This window comes from Ictidomys tridecemlineatus, chromosome 8, assembly GCF_052094955.1.
Source record: "Ictidomys tridecemlineatus isolate mIctTri1 chromosome 8, mIctTri1.hap1, whole genome shotgun sequence".
Taxonomy (NCBI): domain Eukaryota; kingdom Metazoa; phylum Chordata; class Mammalia; order Rodentia; family Sciuridae; genus Ictidomys; species Ictidomys tridecemlineatus.
The window spans coordinates 52,221,162-52,239,811 of record NC_135484.1 but is presented as its reverse complement, the minus strand read 5'-3'; the positions used below and the strand labels follow the sequence as shown (position 1 = coordinate 52,239,811).

Below are 18,650 nucleotides of genomic sequence, written 5' to 3'. Positions count from 1 at the left end.
ACACACACACACACACACACACACACTTCTTTTGGAAGACGTGGTACCAAACAAAATTTATAATGGACCTCAAACACAACACAAAAGGGCAGCAAATACAACTGTTTGGCTCTCCCCGTTTTTCTGATTGTAAACATCCGAGCGTTCTAGAAATGAGGTTCTCCTCCTTCCTCTGCCAGCCCCCTTGCCCTCTCTTGCTAATAGTTGGCTGGATTTTTATTTCCTAGGAAACCACCTCCAAAAGCAGATACTCAGCTCAGCGACATGGACCTGCAGAGAAGATTTCAACAAAAGTGGACTCGGTGAGCCGCAGCCACCTGTAGGCCACCAGGGGCTCCCTGGGAGCTTCAAGTGTTTAAAATAGTGACCACTCGGTGGCATTTACCTTTTTGCCTTTGGGCTTGAGGCAAAGGGAGAATCCCCAGGCCCACTGGGGATTCCATCTTGGGTGGACGCCATTGGGTTCATGAAGCCAAGAGAAGGGTGGAGCGCCCCGGGCTTCAGGGCCGTGGGGGACATAATGACCTCTTGGCGTAGGAGACCTCCGAACTTGCGCTTCACCAGATGGAAGAGCGGACAGTTAGAACCAACACTGGCCATCAGAACCTACGAGATGGTTGGAAGCACAAGTGCCGAAGACTCCTTGGACCCCACCGATGACGTCATCGGGGCGGAGCAAGGTCTGGGGTAGAAGGAAGCGCAATTCATAGCAGTGGAGGGGTCACACACACGGACCCGGTCTTCTTGGGGTGGCGCTCCCTATACTGAAGCAGTGACCCCAGTCCAAGAAGGTGACCCAAGGTCATGCACCTCACCCGGGTTGGAGGGGACATGCCATGGGTGACATGTGATGACTAACACAGTAGAACCCAAAACAGAATAAGTACAGAGCATGCCCTCTGGAGAGGACCCTACTTTGGGTCTGTCTTCCCTAGGGATAGACAACAAAAGTAGCCCTTTCAATTTCTGCAGGAGTCGCCAAAGATCAAGGTTATGCCCTTTGTCTTGTTCTTTTTCCTCCTGGGTAGGATGCTGTTGTGACAGCTGCAGCTAAAGCAGCCACCTTGGGGCAGGAGGTTATGACATCTAGTGCTCCAGAACAAGAAATGTGAAGAATCCCAGGTCCCTGAACCAGAGCCACTGTGCCACCCACCTGGCCTATGTTATTAAGAGAAATAAACTATTATATTAAAACTACTGTTCTTTTGAGGTTTTCTCCTCCTCTAGTCAAATCAAATCTCATTAATATGCTTCTCATCTGGGTGAACTTGGACAAACTGCTTACCCTCTCAGCCATGTTTTCCTGTTTTGTCAAAATTGGTCTAATAGTTTTAATAGCAAGAGGGAGCACACCCACGTCTCCAGTATTCGGGCACTGCTGGAATTACCAAGAATTACCAATTCTCCTGATAGTTACTATGCAACTATCAGGAGAATCGAGGAGTTAGTCCAGTAGACTCCAGCATATTATCATTAAATGAAAAAAAAAAGAAGGAAAATCCTCAGTTTAAAGCATATACATCTATCTGCTTTATTTTTAAAAATTATTTTGGGGGAGGGTACTAGGGATTGAACTCAGGAACAAAACAGGGTCTCACTGAGTTGCTTAGGGCCTTTCTGTTGCTGAGGCTGGCTTTGAACTTGAAACCGTCCTGCCTCAGCCTCCTGAGCTGCTGGGATTACAGGCATGCCCCACCATGCCCGATTCGGCTTTATTTTTTAAAATGAGTGTTCACAAAGACTTAAAAAATGGTCACCCCTGGGAAAGAACTGGGACCGAAGCTCTGCTTCTTCAAGTGTTCCCAGAGTATAGATTTGATTTCAGTATTTACAGAATTATAAATCAGAAGCAATTCCTGTAAGTCAAGAAGCAAAATGAGGGGCTAGGGGTGTAGCCCAGTAGTAGAGCACCTGCCTAGCACGAGTGAGACTGTGGGTTCCATCCTCACAAAAAAAGAACAAGGGCTGGGGAGGCTGAGGCAGGAGGATGGCAAGTTCCAAGCCAGACTTAGCAACTTAGCAAGGCCCTATCTCTAAACATAAAAGGAGGCTGGAGATATGGCTCAGTGGTTAAGTGTCCTTGATACAAAAAAATATATAATTAAAAAATAAAGCAAAACAAAAATAAACCCATGCATCCAGTTGGTAGCACAATCACACAGAGAACTATTTTGAGTGACTTTAAGACAAAAAAAAAATCGATTGTATAATCTCTTGTGGATTTACCCTAAGGACAGAAAGAAGTGTAAAATATTTTAAAGTGTTTTCAGTAATCCTATCCTTAGTGATGGTGTCAGTATTGTTATTCTGAGTCTATCCTGTTGTGAGATAAAGAAAAAAGAAATGTTGGTATTGACCACTGGGATTTTCAATGTGGAAGAAAGGAGATGGAAATACAGGATTGATGAGATAAAAAATTATGTCATAGTTGAAATTAGAAATAGCATTATGAGAACAGAGGGTGGGGCTCAGTGGTTGAGCACTTCCTAGCATGTGTGAGGTCCTGGCTTCCGTCCCTAGCACCACAAAAGCTCCAAAAAGAATATCACTGAATTTGTGATATACTGGGGTTTTTTTTTGGGGGGGGGACCAGAAATTGAACCCAGGGGCATTTAATCCCTGAGCCCCATCCCCAGCCCTATTTTGTATTTTATTTAGTGACAGGGTCTCCCTGAGTTACTTAGCACCTCGCTTTTGCTGAGGCTGGCTTTGAACTCTAAATCCTCCTGCCTCAGCCTCCAGAGCTGCTGGGATTACAGGGGTACACCTGGCTGTGATATCCTGTTTCTTAGAAAAGTTTGTTTGCACTGAAAAATCCTAAAAACAGTGACTGATAGAAATGAGCGCCACTCGTCCCCAGACTGTGGTTTCTAAATACCCTTTCCCATTAACAACTGCAGGTCTCTGAGAAATGGTTGATTCCACTTTGGCACAGGAGAACTGGAGGAAAGTGTCACTATATACAATAAGCCAGGGGTCGGTCATATCTAAAAATCTCAGGAGCCAATTTTGAAAAAAAAACCACCGGATCAATATAGTCCTGTGGGCACATTGATGTGGATAATAGACATAAATATAAACATTATGTATGCTTAATTCCATGAGGTCACAATGGTATGCAAGATAGCAAACTCCTTGAGCCCCTTCAGAGAATATGGGGGAGGAGCATGTCACCATGTGAAACCTGGCATGCAGGCAAGATTGCATTTGTCCTTCCTTTGTTATAGGAAAAGAAATGTTTGCGGGCTGGGGATGTGGCTCAAGCGGTAGTGCACTCGCCTGGCATGCGTGCGGCCCGGGGTTCGATCCTCAGCACCACATACAAACAAAGATGTTGTGTCCGCCGAAAACTAAGAAATAAATATTAAAATTCTCTCTCTCTCTCTCTCTCTCTCTCTCTCTCTCAAAAAAAAAAAAAAAGGTAGAAAAAAAAAGAAATGTTTGCCTTTATGGAAGTATTCCAGTCCAGAAGAAATGATGGAATGACCAAAAACTTGACCTTGAAATTGACCAAGCCTCCATAGTAGTGCTGTCCAATAGAAATACAGTGTCAGTCGTACATGGAGTTAAAAATTTTCTAGTAGCCTCATTTTAGAAAGTGAAATGGTGCTGAGCACAGTGGAACACATCTGTAATCCCAGTGGCTTGGGAGGCTGAGGCAGGAGGATCCAGAGTTTGAGGCTTGCCTCAGCAACTCAGTGAAACCCTAGGCAACTCAGGGAGACCCTGTCTCTAAATAAAATAAGCACCCCTGGCTTCAATCCCTGGTATCAGAAAAAAAAAGTGAAAAGGGGATGTAGTTCAGTGGTAGGGCACTTGTCTAGCATATGGGACACCCAGGGATCCATTTCGAAGTCCACCAAATGAACAAACCAGAGCCTCACCCAGTGCTACACCTGTAGTACTAGCTATTAGGGAGGCTGAGGCAGGAGGATTACTTAAGCCCAGGAGTTTGGGACCAACCTGGGCAATACAATGAGGCCCTTTCTCAGGCAATTTGCAAATTTCTGAAAACCAGAGTTGTGGTTTGGGGGTGCTTTTTGGTTTATTACTGTGCTGGGGATGGGACCCAGGGTATTGGCCATTCGAGGCAAACACTCTGCCACTGAGCCTCATCCCAGCCTGCAGATTTCTCTATGTATGCTTATTCAAATAGTTTTTACTTTTGAACCATGTAAATAAACATTTTTTAAAATATTAAAAATAGATGAAGAGCTGGATGCAGTGACACCTGCCTGTAATCCCAGCAGCTCGGGAGGCTGAGGCAGGAGGATCGCTAGTTCAAAGCCAGCCTCAGCAACCAATAAGCAACTCAGTGAGACCCTGTCTCTAAATTTAAAAACTCAAAAAAGGGCTGGGGATGTGACTTCATGGTTGAGTGCTCCTGAGTTCGATCCCTGATTCCCTCTCCCAAAAATAAATATACATTGATAACATTCCCACATAAAGAATTAGTCTAAGTTTGAGCATAGTGCTCCAGTATAAATCCTCCATGGAATCAATTCTCAAGACAAAATAAGTGCACAGGTATCTTGAACTTTACTCAACCCATCTCTTGTAGAAGTATTTGTATTATAATTTCCTATTCTTTTTTTAAACTTTTTTTTTTTAGAGATATGGTCTCCCTAAGTTGCTGAGGCTAGCATTGAATTTGCAATCCTCCTGCCTCAGCCTCCCATGTCATTGGGATTATAGGCATGCTTTTCCATGCCTGGCTTCTTGTATTATGATTCTGAAAGTCTTTTATATACCTTGTAAGGTAGAACAAATGTTAAATCTAATGGGAACAAATGTGTGTGAAGGGACATATCAATATGGAATGTAGGGAGGGGAGAAGGTAACATGATGTTGGATAGGAATTGTCAAATCAAGGTTTAATTAAATAAAATGTGGATTTCCAAGTTCTTTCAGTAAAAGGCCTTAAGAACCATTGTCAGCCCAGTAGCAATGAGCACATGTAGCACCAAATTTGGGGTTTCTAAATGCCATTCCCCACCGACAAGAATGATGGATGTCTTGAACCACCAGCCCAGAGTTTGTAGCAAGGATCACAGAAGGCACACCTGGCCGGTAGTGGGACAGACGGGCTCCGTTTGACTCCTAAGGTGACAAAGAAGGACCCCCAGTACCTCTGCAGCGTTCTTGTAAAACGCATGTGGCCCAAATGCAGTCATGAGAGAGCAGATAAACCCAGAATGTGGGACGTTCGGGAAGAGCTAGCTTCACTTTTTCCCCTTTTTTCAAAAATCAGTGTCATGGGGGCTGAGGCTATGGCTCAGTGTTAGAGCGCTTGCCTAGCGTGTGTGGTGTGTGAGGCACCGGGTTGAATCCTCAGCACCACATAAAAATAAGTGAATAAAATAAAGGTATTGTGTCCAACAACAACTAAAAATATATATTTTTTAAAGTTAATGTCATTCCGGATATGGTGGTGCACACCTGTAATCTCAGTGAGTTGGGAGGCTGAGGCAGGAGGATCTCAAGTTTGAGGCCAGCTTTAGCAATTTAGGAAGACCCCAGGCAACTTAATGAGACCTTGTGTCAAAATTTTAAAAATAGGGGGCTGGGGATGTGGCTCAAGCGGTAGTGCGCTCGCCTGGCATGCGTGCGGCCCAGGGTTCGATCCTCAGCACCACATACCAACAAAGATGTTGTGTCCACCGAGAACTAAAAAATAAATATTAAAAAAAAATTCTCTCTCTATCTCTCTCTCTCTCCTCTCTCACTCTCTCTTTAAAAAAAAAAAGAAATTAGAAAAAAAATTTTAAAAATAGGGGGCTGGGAATATAGCTCAGTTGGTAGAGTGTTTATCTTGCATGCACAAGGCCCTGGGTTCAATCCCCAGCACTACATAAAAATAAATAGAATAAAGATATTGTGTCCAACTACAACTAAAAAAAATATTAGAAAAAGAATCTTTAATAACAATATTATTGAGCTAAGAGATATATATATAAAATGAAAGACACCCTGTGTCTAATTCTCAGTTTTGGTAATTGTACTCATGGAAACACCACTCCCAATAAAGAATCTGATATTTCCATTAGAAAAGTTTCCTCACACAAAAAAGAAAACTTCCCTCACAAGCCACATGCTGTGGTGCATGCTTGCAATCTCAGCTACTAGGGAGGCTAGGGCAGGAGGAAAGTTTGAGGCCAGCCTCAGCAAGTAACTGGGACCCTGTCTCAAAATATAAAGGGTGGCGATGTGACTTAGTGGTAGGGCACTTGCCTATCCTGTGCAAAGCCAAGGTTCCATTCCCAGAACTGCAAAAAGAGAAACTTCCCTCCTAACACTTTTCTGTGAACAATGGGGAAACTCAAATAGAGACTGTAAGTTAGAGGATGTTATTGAATAAATGTTAATTTTCTTAGGACAGATAATGGCATTGTGGCTATATGAGAGAATGTTCTTACCCTTGGGGCGTGTATGCTAGGGTGTTCAGGGCTGAATTACCATGGAATCTATAATTGACTTCCAAATGCTTTAGCAAAAGAAGTACACACACAGATAACAAGCCATGGCAAAATATTAATAATTGAGGGGCCTAGGCAAAGTATATCTTAAACTATTCTTGCAAATTGTCTATACGTTTTGGATTTTTCAAAATAATAAATTGAGCCAGGTGTGGTGGCACACACCTATAATCCCAGTGGCTCAGAAGGCTGAGGCAGGAAGATCACTACTTTGAAGCCAGCCTCAGCAATTTAGTGAGGCCCTAAACAAGTCAGTGAGACCCTGTCTCTAAATAAAATACAAAAAAGGGCTGGGGACATGGATCCTCCATAATAAAGCACCCCTGCCTTCAACCCCCAGTACTGAAAAAATAAAGTGAAATAAAAAAAGGAAACAAGAGGAGGAGCCATGCAGGGTTGTTGAGGGCCACAGCCAAGTCGGGATGATGCATGGCATTTTTTTTTTTTTGTTGTTGTTGTTTTGTTTATTTATTTATTTATTTATTTTTTTATTGTTGGTCGTTCAAAACCTTACACAGTTCTTAATACATCATATTTCACAGATGATTCAAGCGGGTTATGAACTCCCAACTTTACCCCGTATACAGATTGCTGTATCACATCAGTTACCCTTCCATTGATTGACATATTGCCTTTCTAGTGTCTGATGTATTCTGCAGTCAGTCCTATTCTCTACTATCCCCCCTTCCCTCCTCTCCCCTCCCCTCCCCTCCCCTTTTCTCTCTCTACCCCTTCTACTGTAAATCATTTCTTCCATTTGTATTATCTTGTCTTACCCCTCCATTACATAGTTCTTGATATATCATATTTCACATTTTGATTCAAGTGGGTTATGCACTCCCATTTTACCCCTTATACAGCTTGCAGAATCACATCAGTTACCCTTCCATTGCTTTACATATTGACACATGGCATTTTTGCTAGAAGTAGTGGTTGAGAGGTGACCCAGCGAGTTCTCCCACGGACTTCCCCTTGAGTTCCAGTTGAGCTCTAGCGGGGATTCCTGGAGAGTTCCCATTGGTTGGGGAAGTGCCGGAGGAGGGATTTCCGGTTGGTGGTTCCTGGAGGAGCCATGTGGGGGAGCGTGTGTGGAGTGTGCTGGTGGAGTTCAGAAATAAAGTTTGTTCCTGCTTCAGTGGCTCTTGATTTGTGCCCAGCAAGACTGCGGCACAGGGTGCCAGGCATTTGTTCAGGAATCTGAGGCAGGAGAAGGACTTGAGCCCAAGAGTTCAAAAGCAGCCTGGACAACACAGCAAGACCCTGTCTCAAGGAAAAGGAAAGAAGAAAGAAAGAGGAAGAAGATGAGAGAAAAAGAAAGAAAAAGGAAAAAGAAAGAACATCAGAGGATAAATGTCAGCAACTATGTTTGGGGAATAGTCTTAAAGGAAGATCAAAATTAAAAAGTCGTTATTTATTTTTTCTATCGCTCATAATATAAGAAAGAAATAAAAATAAGTATCCATAAAAATGTATTATGAGTACCATAAAAAATACAATAATTTTTCTTGGGATATGTCATGAAAAATGTTTATAAGGAAATAAGCTTTGTGACGGATCTTGGAGAATGGTAAAAGATCAGTAAATATAAACGCAGAGGTCAAGATGAATAACACTGAGGCAGGAAGAAATAATTGTGCTGAAGCGAGAGATAAATATGAAAGAGTATCTGAAAATTGTGTACCTTGTCAGACAATAAAGATTCCTTCCCTACAATAGATTCCTTCCCTACAATATTCATAACACACTCTGTCTCTTGGTAAACCTCTTTTACCCTTCTGTAGACTTGAAGAGGAAGATTGAAAACTGCAATTACCAATCTTCACTCTGCTTCTTTTATCATTTATAAAAAATTGAAATTGTACTAATTCAGAGGGGTATAATGAAATTAAGCAAGTTAATAAAGACAGAGGATTTGTAACTGTTCCTGGAGCATATTAAATACTATAAAGATGCTTCTTCTTGTTGATGCCATTGTTGGTTATTTGGTATCCATTCAAATACTCTGTTCTTTCCATGAAGAGTTTTCTAATCTCTCCAATCCACTCTGATCTTTCATTTCACTGTACTCAAATTCAATTTTACCTAGATAATATTTAATATTTCTCCAATTATTTTGTATGTCTTCATGTTGTGCCTTCACTAGCTCATATTTTTCTTGGAAGGGACCATCAAATACTGGATACTCATTTGATGTGTCCATGGAACCAATAAAATTGAGGTCAGCTAATGGACAGTGAAAGAATGTCATACATATCTTAAAAATGAAAAAGTGAATAGCATGAGATGTAATTACCCACTAGCTAATGGAAAGTGAACATTATAAATAAGCTCAGGAGACATCTGAGCAAACATGCTCAAATAAACACAGCATTTTACTATTTCAACATTATTCAGTAGTATCAGAGAACATTTATTTGACATCTACAATTTCCTATACATTTACTCACAATAAATTTGAAAATAAATTTATTTAGAATTTTACAACAATCTTAGAGGGTTTTGTACATTTTTGCTAATAGTGATAAAGTTAAGATTTAAATCTATGTTTACCAAACTTCAAGTATGTACTGTTTTGCCTATTACACCTTCTACTGATATAAATAAATTGGAGAAAAATAATTTTCATTTTTTAGATTAAGATGGCATATGATTATAGAGTGAACAAATAAAATGAAAACAAGAAAAATAAAAATGAAGTAGGAAGGATGGATATGATCAAAACATGTATAAGAGTTTATGAAAACGTCACAGTGAAACCCTCCATTTATACAATTAATGTGAGTTTATAAATAATGTTTACAAATAATGTATTACATAAAAATCTACTCTTTTTGTTTATCATTTTCCAACAAATGTTTATTAAGCACTTACACTGTTCCAAGCACACTTCTAGAATTTGGGATTTACATCTGTGAAAAAACAAAGATCCTTATCCTTGAAAGAAATTATGAGTATGTGGGATGGAACATTGAGATAGTTGTAGTATTGAATAGGTTGATCAAGATAGGCCTTATGGAAAATATTACATTTGAGCGAAGACTAAGGGGATTTTTATCTCTAGGAAATATAGGCAAATAGTATTCCAGACGGAGGAAGCTGTCATTAAAAAATTTCTAGGGAAATATGCTCCTGACATGTTTAAGAACAATAGAGTCCACTCTATCTGGGCAGAAATGAGAGTAGTAAGAGAGAAGCTGGAGGGGTGAGGGTACAGGTCATGGGGAGACAAATCAGGTACGCTCTTATGGGCATTCAAAGTTGTTTCTTGGAGTCAAATGAGGACCTTTTGCAGAGTGAGCATAGGAGTGACATCTTCTGATGTACAGTTTCAGTTTAAAGTAAATAACATAAAGTCATAGAATTATTTATTTAATTCAAAAGCAGGAAGCTAGCAAAGAGGAAAAATTGGTTTCACCTCTAAAACATCCAGGTAAACTTTTTTCCCTTAGGTCATCAAGGACTTTTTATTGCATATTCATTAAACTCTTTTTAGATTAATGACAGGGCGGCGGTGGCGGCGGCGGCCTGGGGAGGCGGCGGCCTGGCCTGGCCTGTCTGGGCGCGGGCGGCGGCGGTCCAGCACCACGTCCCTGCAGTACGGGGCGGAGGAGAGGCCCCTCGCAGGTAGTTATGGCGCGGCGGATTCGTTCCCAAAGGACTTCGGCTGTGGCGTGGAGGAGGAAGAAGAGGAGGCGGCGGGCGGCGGGCGGCGGGATTGGGGCGGGGTCCAGCGGCGGCTGTGGCCCCGGGGGCGCTGACAGCTCCAAGCTGAGGATTCTGCTCATGGGGCTGCGGCGCAGCGGCAAGTCCTCCATCCAGAAGGTGGTGTTCCATAAGATGTCACCCAATGAGACTCTCTTTTTGGAAAGTACCAACAAGATTTATAAAGACGACATTTCCAATAGCTCCTTTGTGAATTTCCAGATTTGGGATTTTCCTGGGCAGATGGACTTTTTTGACCCAACCTTTGACTTTGATCTTCAGGGGAACAGGAGCATTGATATATGTCATTGATGCACAGGATGACTACATGGAGGCTTTAACAAGACTTCACATTACTGTTTCTAAACCTACAAAGTTAACCCAGACATGAATTTTGAGGTTTTTATTCACAAAGTTGATGGTCTGTCTGATGATCACAAAATAGAAACACAGAGGGACATTCATCAGAGGGCCAATGATGACCTTGCAGATGCTGGGCTAGAAAAACTCCATCTTAGCTTTTATTTGACTAGTATCTATGACCACTCAATATTTGAAGCCTTTAGTAAGGTGGTGCAGAAACTCATTCCACAACTGCCAACCTTGGAAAACTTATTAAATACCTTTATATCAAATTCAGGTATTGAAAAAGCTTTTCTCTTTGATGTTGTCAGCAAAATCTACATTGCAACAGACAGTTCCCCCGTGGATATGCAGTCTTATGAACTTTGCTGTGACATGATTGATGTTGTAATTGATGTGTCTTGTATATATGGGTTAAAGGAAGATGGAAGTGGAAGTGCTTATGACAAAGAATCTATGGCAATTATCAAGCTGAATAATACAGCTGTCCTTTATTTAAAAGAGGTGACTAAATTTTTGGCACCAGTCTGCATTCTTAGGGAAGAGAGCTTTGAACGAAAAGGTTTAATAGACTACAACTTCCACTGTTTCCGAAAAGCTATTCATGAGGTTTTTGAGGTGGGTGTGACTTCTCATAGGAGCTGTAGTCACCAGACCAGTGCCCCTAGCCCGAAAGCATTGGCACACAATGGCACGCCACGAAATGCCATCTAGTCTGAATTACAGCATCAGAGCTCGATACCAGCTTACTCTTCACTCAAGGGTCAGATGCCACGTGCTGCAGGACATGGGAGCTGCTGCTTGTGGGAATCTGGTGCCTGTTCCACTAGAGACGAGGGGTAGAGTTTCTCATTTGGATGAAAACCCCTTCAACCAGTGGTATACAACTGAAGCTACTATTTCTTTTTTAAAAAATGGCAAAAAAAGGAATTCTAGACACCACAGAACTCAATTGTATCTTTCCCCTCTTTGGGGTCTTACTTTAAATAGTTGGGATATTTTGGACCTGGAGATCACACCATTTATTCATCATACCAGGGAATGTTGCCATCAATTCCAGCTGAAAATAATAGAAAAAACTGAATTTTTATATGCTTCCTTTAGGTTTTTGTTTGAGTAGTCTCTAAACCCTGCTTTGCTTAAGTTCTAACACTGCCTCTCTGATCTCAGTTTTGGACATTGCACCTCTAAGAGCTTTGAAATGCACTCGCTTGCTAACTCAGAGGACGCATCGTCTGATCGCAGCAAAAGACATTCCTGTGATTGTTATTGAAGAAATGAGAGAAAATTTTGTGCTGCATCAGGTGGAGAGCAAGGCTCAACAGTGGCTGCACCCATTCCCTTGGAAGTATTGAGGAAAAAACTTTGAAGCGGAAGAAAATTTTTACACATGTGTTTTGAACACCAGATGTATGAGTTTTTTCCTCCTGCGTTTGATAAATGATCATGCTAAATGTAACAAAGGAGTTTAATTTTTTCCCCACAATCCCCTTCTAGGGGGATTATGTCACTGAAATATTTAGTCCACTTTTCTTTAATCTTGATGTCAGCCTCCCCATACCTTTTATTCTAAGCTATCTAGATTCTTTAAGAATTGATGTTTGTTGACCACGAATGACTCTAAAGCACTGGTGAACTCCACTGGGTGTTGGAGAGAGCATGCCGTGCCACATGTGTTGTTTAACATACCTTGTCTCCAGTATTCTGACACCAAGTGTCAACTGTGGTACTTACTTCACCTGGGATATTAATTTGTAATTGTTTCTTTTTGTCAGTGTTTGATACCCTTTCTGTTGATTTAAATTTACACATTATTTTTACTCCACATGCCTGGTAGTCATATGTCCCAAAGCCACTGGACCACTTGAGTACTTAAGTGCCACTGTTTAATGGAATATATATATTCAGGTCTGTAAACCTAACAGTGTGACTTGGAGTGCTTCCTTCAGGTGATTTTGACTGTTGAGTATTTACATGGACCATGGTGATATCCAAAAGAAAATGCTTTTATATTTATAGATTATTTCATTGAACTATATATAAAATGGGTATCAATAAATGTATTTACTCCAAAAAAAATAAAAATAAATTAATGACAAATATCACACAGATAATTCTAATTTTAATAAAGGTAAATAATTCTTGGCTCACCTAGGGCAAGAATAATACTTTAATATCTAATCACTAATTTTTTGTTATTAAATACAAATATTAATAATAATTTAAAATGTGTATTAATTTATCCAGTCATTATAAATCAACTGTCATAATAAAATATTCTGGTTAAACTTGTTCTAATATGCATAATAGTTGGGCTTTGGGGACGTCTGGAGAATTTGGTGTAGCTTGAAATCATGAACCTCCTGCAGAGAATACATGAGCAGTCTTAACTACAGAAGTTTCTAGTAATAACAGTGTGCAAGGGAGAGAGAGAGAGAACAGGAAGAACCAGGGCTAAAACTGGCTACAGACCAGATGGGAGTGAACACTGGCAGATCCGGTGTTCGCTGTGTATGGCGAACTTCTCTACTGAGGACAGCACTGACAGATAACCCAAGGCAGGGAAGCCAAATAGGCTGCTACATTGTTCACCTACTATATTAGTGTGCTAGAGTTACTAGGTGGATTAAACAACACAAATCTGTTCTCACAATTCTGGAGATTAAAATCCAAGATCAAGGTGTTGGCAAGTCTGGTTTCCTCTAAGGCACGTTTTGTTGGCTTCCAACTAGCTGTCTTTTCCTTATGTTCTCACATAGTCACCCCTTGCTCTGTGTGTTGTCTGTATTGTATGCTCTTCCAGTCATATTGGATTCAATCCATCCACATGTCCTACTGATATAAATAAATTGGAGAAAAATAATTTTCATTTTTTAGATTAAGATGGCATGTAATTATAGAGTGAACAAATAAAATGAAAACAAGAAAAATAAAAATGAAGTAGGAAGGGTGGATATGACCTTGAAGGACCTCATCTCCAAGTATGGTCAAACTTGTTCTAATATGCATAATAGTTGGGCTTTGGGGATGTCTGGAGAATTTTGAAGCACCAGGGTGAAGATTTCAACATATGAATTTTTATGGAGCATGAATCACCCTATAACACCTTGCATCAAGATCCAAATGATCTATCTGGTTGAAACAAGACTCAGGTCTGGAGTACTCAGTTACCTAATTAAGCTCTAGGTAAAACAGGAGACCCAAAATATGTTTTTGTTTGTTTGTGGGAGTAGCATATTTGTTATTACAGATTTTGATAATTTAAAAAATGTCAAAACAGTTATCCTGGAAAAAGCAGCATTTTGTTGTACTTTCTTGTATTTATTATAATAGTCTTAATTTTTAAAGTCAGTCTTCCTGTGACAAACCATGTGTAAGAGCTAAGAGAGCAGCCAAGTCAAGTGGGAATACACTGGAGGCCCAAATCTGCACCAAAACAGAAAACTGCAGCCCAGTTATAGGCTTGAGAAGAGAAAGAGAAGCAAAGGGAAGGCTACCACTTTGGACTGGGGATGGCAAGCACTTATTCCAGACACATCAGATACAGGAGACTTGAGACACCAGGTTTCATCCATCATAGAATAGGCCCATCATAAGATAAATCCTAAACAACATAGTGGAAAGACATAGGCTTCAAAGTGGAAATATTTTGCACGCTCCCAGTACCCTCTCATATGTACATACATATTTCCATACGGAAACATGCTGATTTGTGAGCCTGTGGGAATATGACCAAAATTCTCTGGATCTCAATGCCCGTAAATATCTCCATAAATAGTAGCTGCTTTTCTCCTCTTGCAGTTGAGTAAGTCTACAGGAGATAGTTACCATAAATTATTAATTGAACTAGTGAAAAATAAAGCATAAAGAAATTAGTCCAAAACAGATATAGAATATATCTTCAGCTACCAATTCCCAAAAAGTTACAAGTAAGATTTAGTTTCCTGATGTTGCATTAACGGTTATGAAAATACCAAAGAATAAAGGTATTTTCTTTCATTTTTATCCAATGGTGAAATCTCCCCTGAGCACCAAATATTAGATTATTTTGTCAAGCTTAAATATTTGCTATTGCCATAGAAGCATGATGTTGACATTTCTGGTTGCTAGAAGCATCATAGCCTTGGATGCATATACAATAGCTTTCTCTTGGCTCAAATAGGGGAATTTTAGACTTAGTTCTGGAAATTATGGGAAGCCACTGAATGACTTCAAAGAGAAGATAAGGTTTTCAGATTTGTGTTTTAGAAAGGTATCTGTAGGATTGTGGAGAAAAATGTCAGTTCGTTGAGTTTCACTCACATTTGATGTAAGAGGCACTAGATCTGGTAAATACCATTCCAAAATGGAGAAAAATCAACACATGGTCCAGAAAGGAATGTAGGTAGAAACCTCTGTGTAGTTCATCTTTGGCTTCAGTCTTCTTATCCTTGAAAATAATTATTAATCACTAAGTCTGGTTACACTGTTGATATCAGATTTTTGCATAATTGATTGGATCGGAATCTGAATCAGGTACTTTGAAGCTTCAATGATTGGATGGTTGTGGGGATTGAATAAGAGCTGTAAAGCCCTTGTCATATTTAAAAGCTAATCAAAAACCTTTATTACTTGTATCCCTTCATACATCTGATTTTGTTTCAGCGAATAAGCCAGTGCTGAACACAAAGTCAGTATTCAATCAATATGTGCGCATTGGAAATTATGTACATTTAAAAAAATAGACTATTTTACATATACCTAGGTAGGAAACTAATTCTACAGTGAATTATCTTTATTTGCAAATCTTATTTTTTGCTGACTATTGTAAAAGCTAAAAGTTTAATTTTGCACAATTCTTCATACTTTCAAAGAATTTTTCAGCTATATTATTAGGGAAACTATAGGAAAATATATTCTTATCTCCAAGGAAGAAATGGGAAAAAACCTTTGCAGATACATTAAAGAATTCTTCCAAATGACACAGAACCAGTGTAATTTAACATACATTAAAGTGTCCCTGAAGCTGAACCCAAGCTCAGACTTACTTTTTCCTTGCACAATAATTTTTTCCATATGCCAAACTATTTCGGGTAAATAAAAATGTACCTACAGTGTACCTGAAGGAACAATTAATTTGACTAAAATAATATAAAGTATTAGACAATGAGCTGGGCCTGATGGCACAGGCCTGTAAACCTAGCAGCTCCAGAGGCTGAGGCAGGAGAATTAAAATTCTGCAATTTAGCGAGGCCCTTAGCAATTTAGGAAGACTCTACATCAAAATAATAATAATAATAATGATGATGATGATGATGATGATGATGATGATGATGATGGACTGGGGATGTGACTCAGTGGTTAAGTGCTCCTGGGTTTAATTCTGTTCCACCTCCTAAACTCCCCCTCACTCTCCTTACCCCCTCCCCAGAAAAGAATTAGGCTAATTCATTTTAGGCTGGGCACAGAGTAGGCACTGATGTTTGCATAATTATAAACAACATGTAACAGCATGCCTATTACAGTGCCCGGTTTACAGTAATCCGTATTTACAAAATAGTTATTGTTTAAATTCCTCTTTTCGATAAATATTTTAAAGGAGTCGCTTTCCCCTAATTAAAATTTAAGGATAAGGTTCATTATTTTAACAGTTTCTATTTGGGCCTAACACATCACATTGGAAAGCTGCCCTCTGCCTCACGTGATTTATCCCTTCCACTAGCCAGATGCAAATTACACTTTGCTTGCTAAACTTATGACTCAAAAGCCCCTGATGGCTTTTTGTAGCCCTTTCTGACACAGCCAGAGAATTCAATGCCCTTCCCAATAGAAACAACTAAGGGCCTTCTCCTAAGCTGGAGGTCCGCTACAGCGAAACCTCCCTTAGAAAAGGCGAATGAGAAGGCAGCGTCCCCTTTAACTCCCGCCCATCACGCCGGCAGCATCCAATCACTTTTCTCTGTGGCGTGGCCGGGGCCTAGGACTGGCTCCCCGGAGGACGGGCGCGAGACCAGCGCGCATGGGCGGAGCACAGAGATTTGTCTGTCACGTGCGGTCCCCAGGCCTCCCAGCCTAGCTGAGCGCCCGGCGGGGCTGGCTGGGGGGCGGGGCTGGCTGGGGGGCGGGGCTGGCTGGGGGGCGGGGCTGGCTGGGGGGCGGGGCTGGCTGGGGGGCGTTGCTGGCTGGGGGCGGGGCTGGCTGGGGGGCGGGGCTGGCTGGGGGGCGGGGCTGGCTGGGGGCGGGGCTGGCTGGGGGGCTGGCTGGGGGCGGGGCTGGCTGGGGGCGGGGCCCGAGAGCTGCTGCGCCTGCGTGGTGGGCGTTCTCCGGGAGCAGTTGCTGCCGCCGCGAACGCCTCAGCCAGCTGCCGTCGCTGTTGCCTCCGCCAGCACCACCACCGCCGCTGCTGGGTTCGGGTGTAAAATTCGGAATCCCTGCGTCTGGTTAACAATGAAGCAGAGTTGGAACGTGCCGGCTTTCCTCAGCAAGCTGTGGACGTTTGTGGAGGAAACCCACACCAACGAGTTCATCACCTGGAGCCAGGTATGGTCGGGGCACCGCGGTCTCCGAACCGCCTCCTCCTGCTTCCTCCTGCGGGGTTGTCCCTCGGGGCCTGCGGCTCCACGCTCCCTGCCAGGCGCGCGGCGGCTGTGCGGCACCGCGCGCGGCCTTTTCGCGCAGCCTCTAGAAGACCCCTGGTGTTGTTCACGAGGGGAGCTGGGGCCCGGCCGCACCGCTCGCCGCAGGCCGCGGTGGGGGAGGGGCGGCCCGTAACGGTCGTCCGGGTAGCGTTCCGAAGCGGCCCCGCGCAGCCTAGGCAGACGAGGTACCTAGGGCGCGGGAGCCACGTTATTGCACACTCATCCTCCATCCGGCTCGGGTAGGGATCGGAACCCGGAGATCCAGGCCGGGCTCTTCGGCGCGGGGTTAGCTGGGGAAATCTGTACCCTAGCGACCTGACCACACGCACACACCCCTCGCTTTGCATCTGGGATCTTTTATGAGGAGAGCTGTCGGGGGAGTAGGCAGATGTTCAGACGCAGGCTATTGCTTATCAATGGCTTTTTCAAACATTAAATAGAAAATGGCAAAGTATTCTTTGGAGACGGGCCATTTGTGTAATCGGGTATTTTATAATTATGATAATGAAAGTGCTAATAGACCGTGTTCAGTAACTTGATGAGGAGCTAAGGATGAATTACTAAATTTCCCCAGTTGCCCGCAGAATGGTATATGGGTGCCTAGATTATTTGATCATGACTCTGCTTCCAAACAAGGATAACCCCACTCAAGCCTTTTTTTTTTTTTTTTTTTAAATATTTATTTTTCAGTTCTCGGCAGACACAACATCTTTGTTTGTATGTGGTGCTGAGGATCGAACCTGGGCCGCACGCATGCCAGGCGAGCGCGCTACTGCCTGAGCCACATCCCCAGCCCCCCACTCAAGCCTTTTATCCAGTCTGGTCTAAGTTTCTCTGTGCATAAGATGGATGGATGAATGGGTTGCCTCCATGACCCGAGACCCTTTCTAGTTCCAAACACAAAGATTCTAGACAGAATGATTATTAACATCGACACTACATTTACTTTAGTAGACACTTGGATTATTGGAATCAGTTTATGAGGTATTTTGGGTTTTTCTTAACTGTAGATGATCACTTAGTTGGGAATATTTTCATGTATGGAGTTTTTGAGAACAAGTCAAAACTACCAGCATAATGCCTGACACCTGTTACGTGCTAAATAAATGTTGTCTCCTTTCCCCTTTTCTTTCTGCTTGTTTCCTTTTTATTAATAGTTTTCAATTTTATTTTTAATAGTGTACCATATCAAGCATATGAGATTTTGACTATTCTTAGTGTCATTTATTCATTTTTAAACTTTCTAGTGTTTAATTTTCTTGTGTTGTCAACTGGATTTTTTTTTTAAACCCTCTGGGTGAAGCTGTGCATATTAAGCATTTGATGAATTCTGTACAGTTGTGCAAGGAAAGGTGAAAATAAGAAAGCCAGCCACTAGGATGTACTTAAAATAAACAGATGTCTCATGCTTTTCATCAGTCAGAAGGATTAAAAGTTGACAAGGATGGATCAGCACAGACTGTTACTCATCTCTGTATTCATGTTAGAAATT

At 41.7% G+C, this 18,650-nt stretch overlaps 1 long non-coding RNA gene and 1 pseudogene across 1 annotated transcript; both read left to right on the top strand.

Annotated features, from left to right (window-relative positions):
• The first annotated feature begins 9,958 nt into the window (after positions 1 to 9,958).
• On the top strand, positions 9,959 to 12,543 carry LOC144366114 (ras-related GTP-binding protein C pseudogene; annotated as a pseudogene).
• Positions 12,544 to 16,802: 4,259 nt separating this feature from the next.
• LOC144366112 (uncharacterized) lies at positions 16,803 to 18,284 on the top strand. The gene is made up of 2 exons (XR_013424973.1): positions 16,803 to 17,060; positions 17,849 to 18,284. It is a non-coding gene; the product is annotated as an uncharacterized LOC144366112 (long non-coding RNA).
• The last annotated feature ends 366 nt before the right edge of the window (positions 18,285 to 18,650 follow it).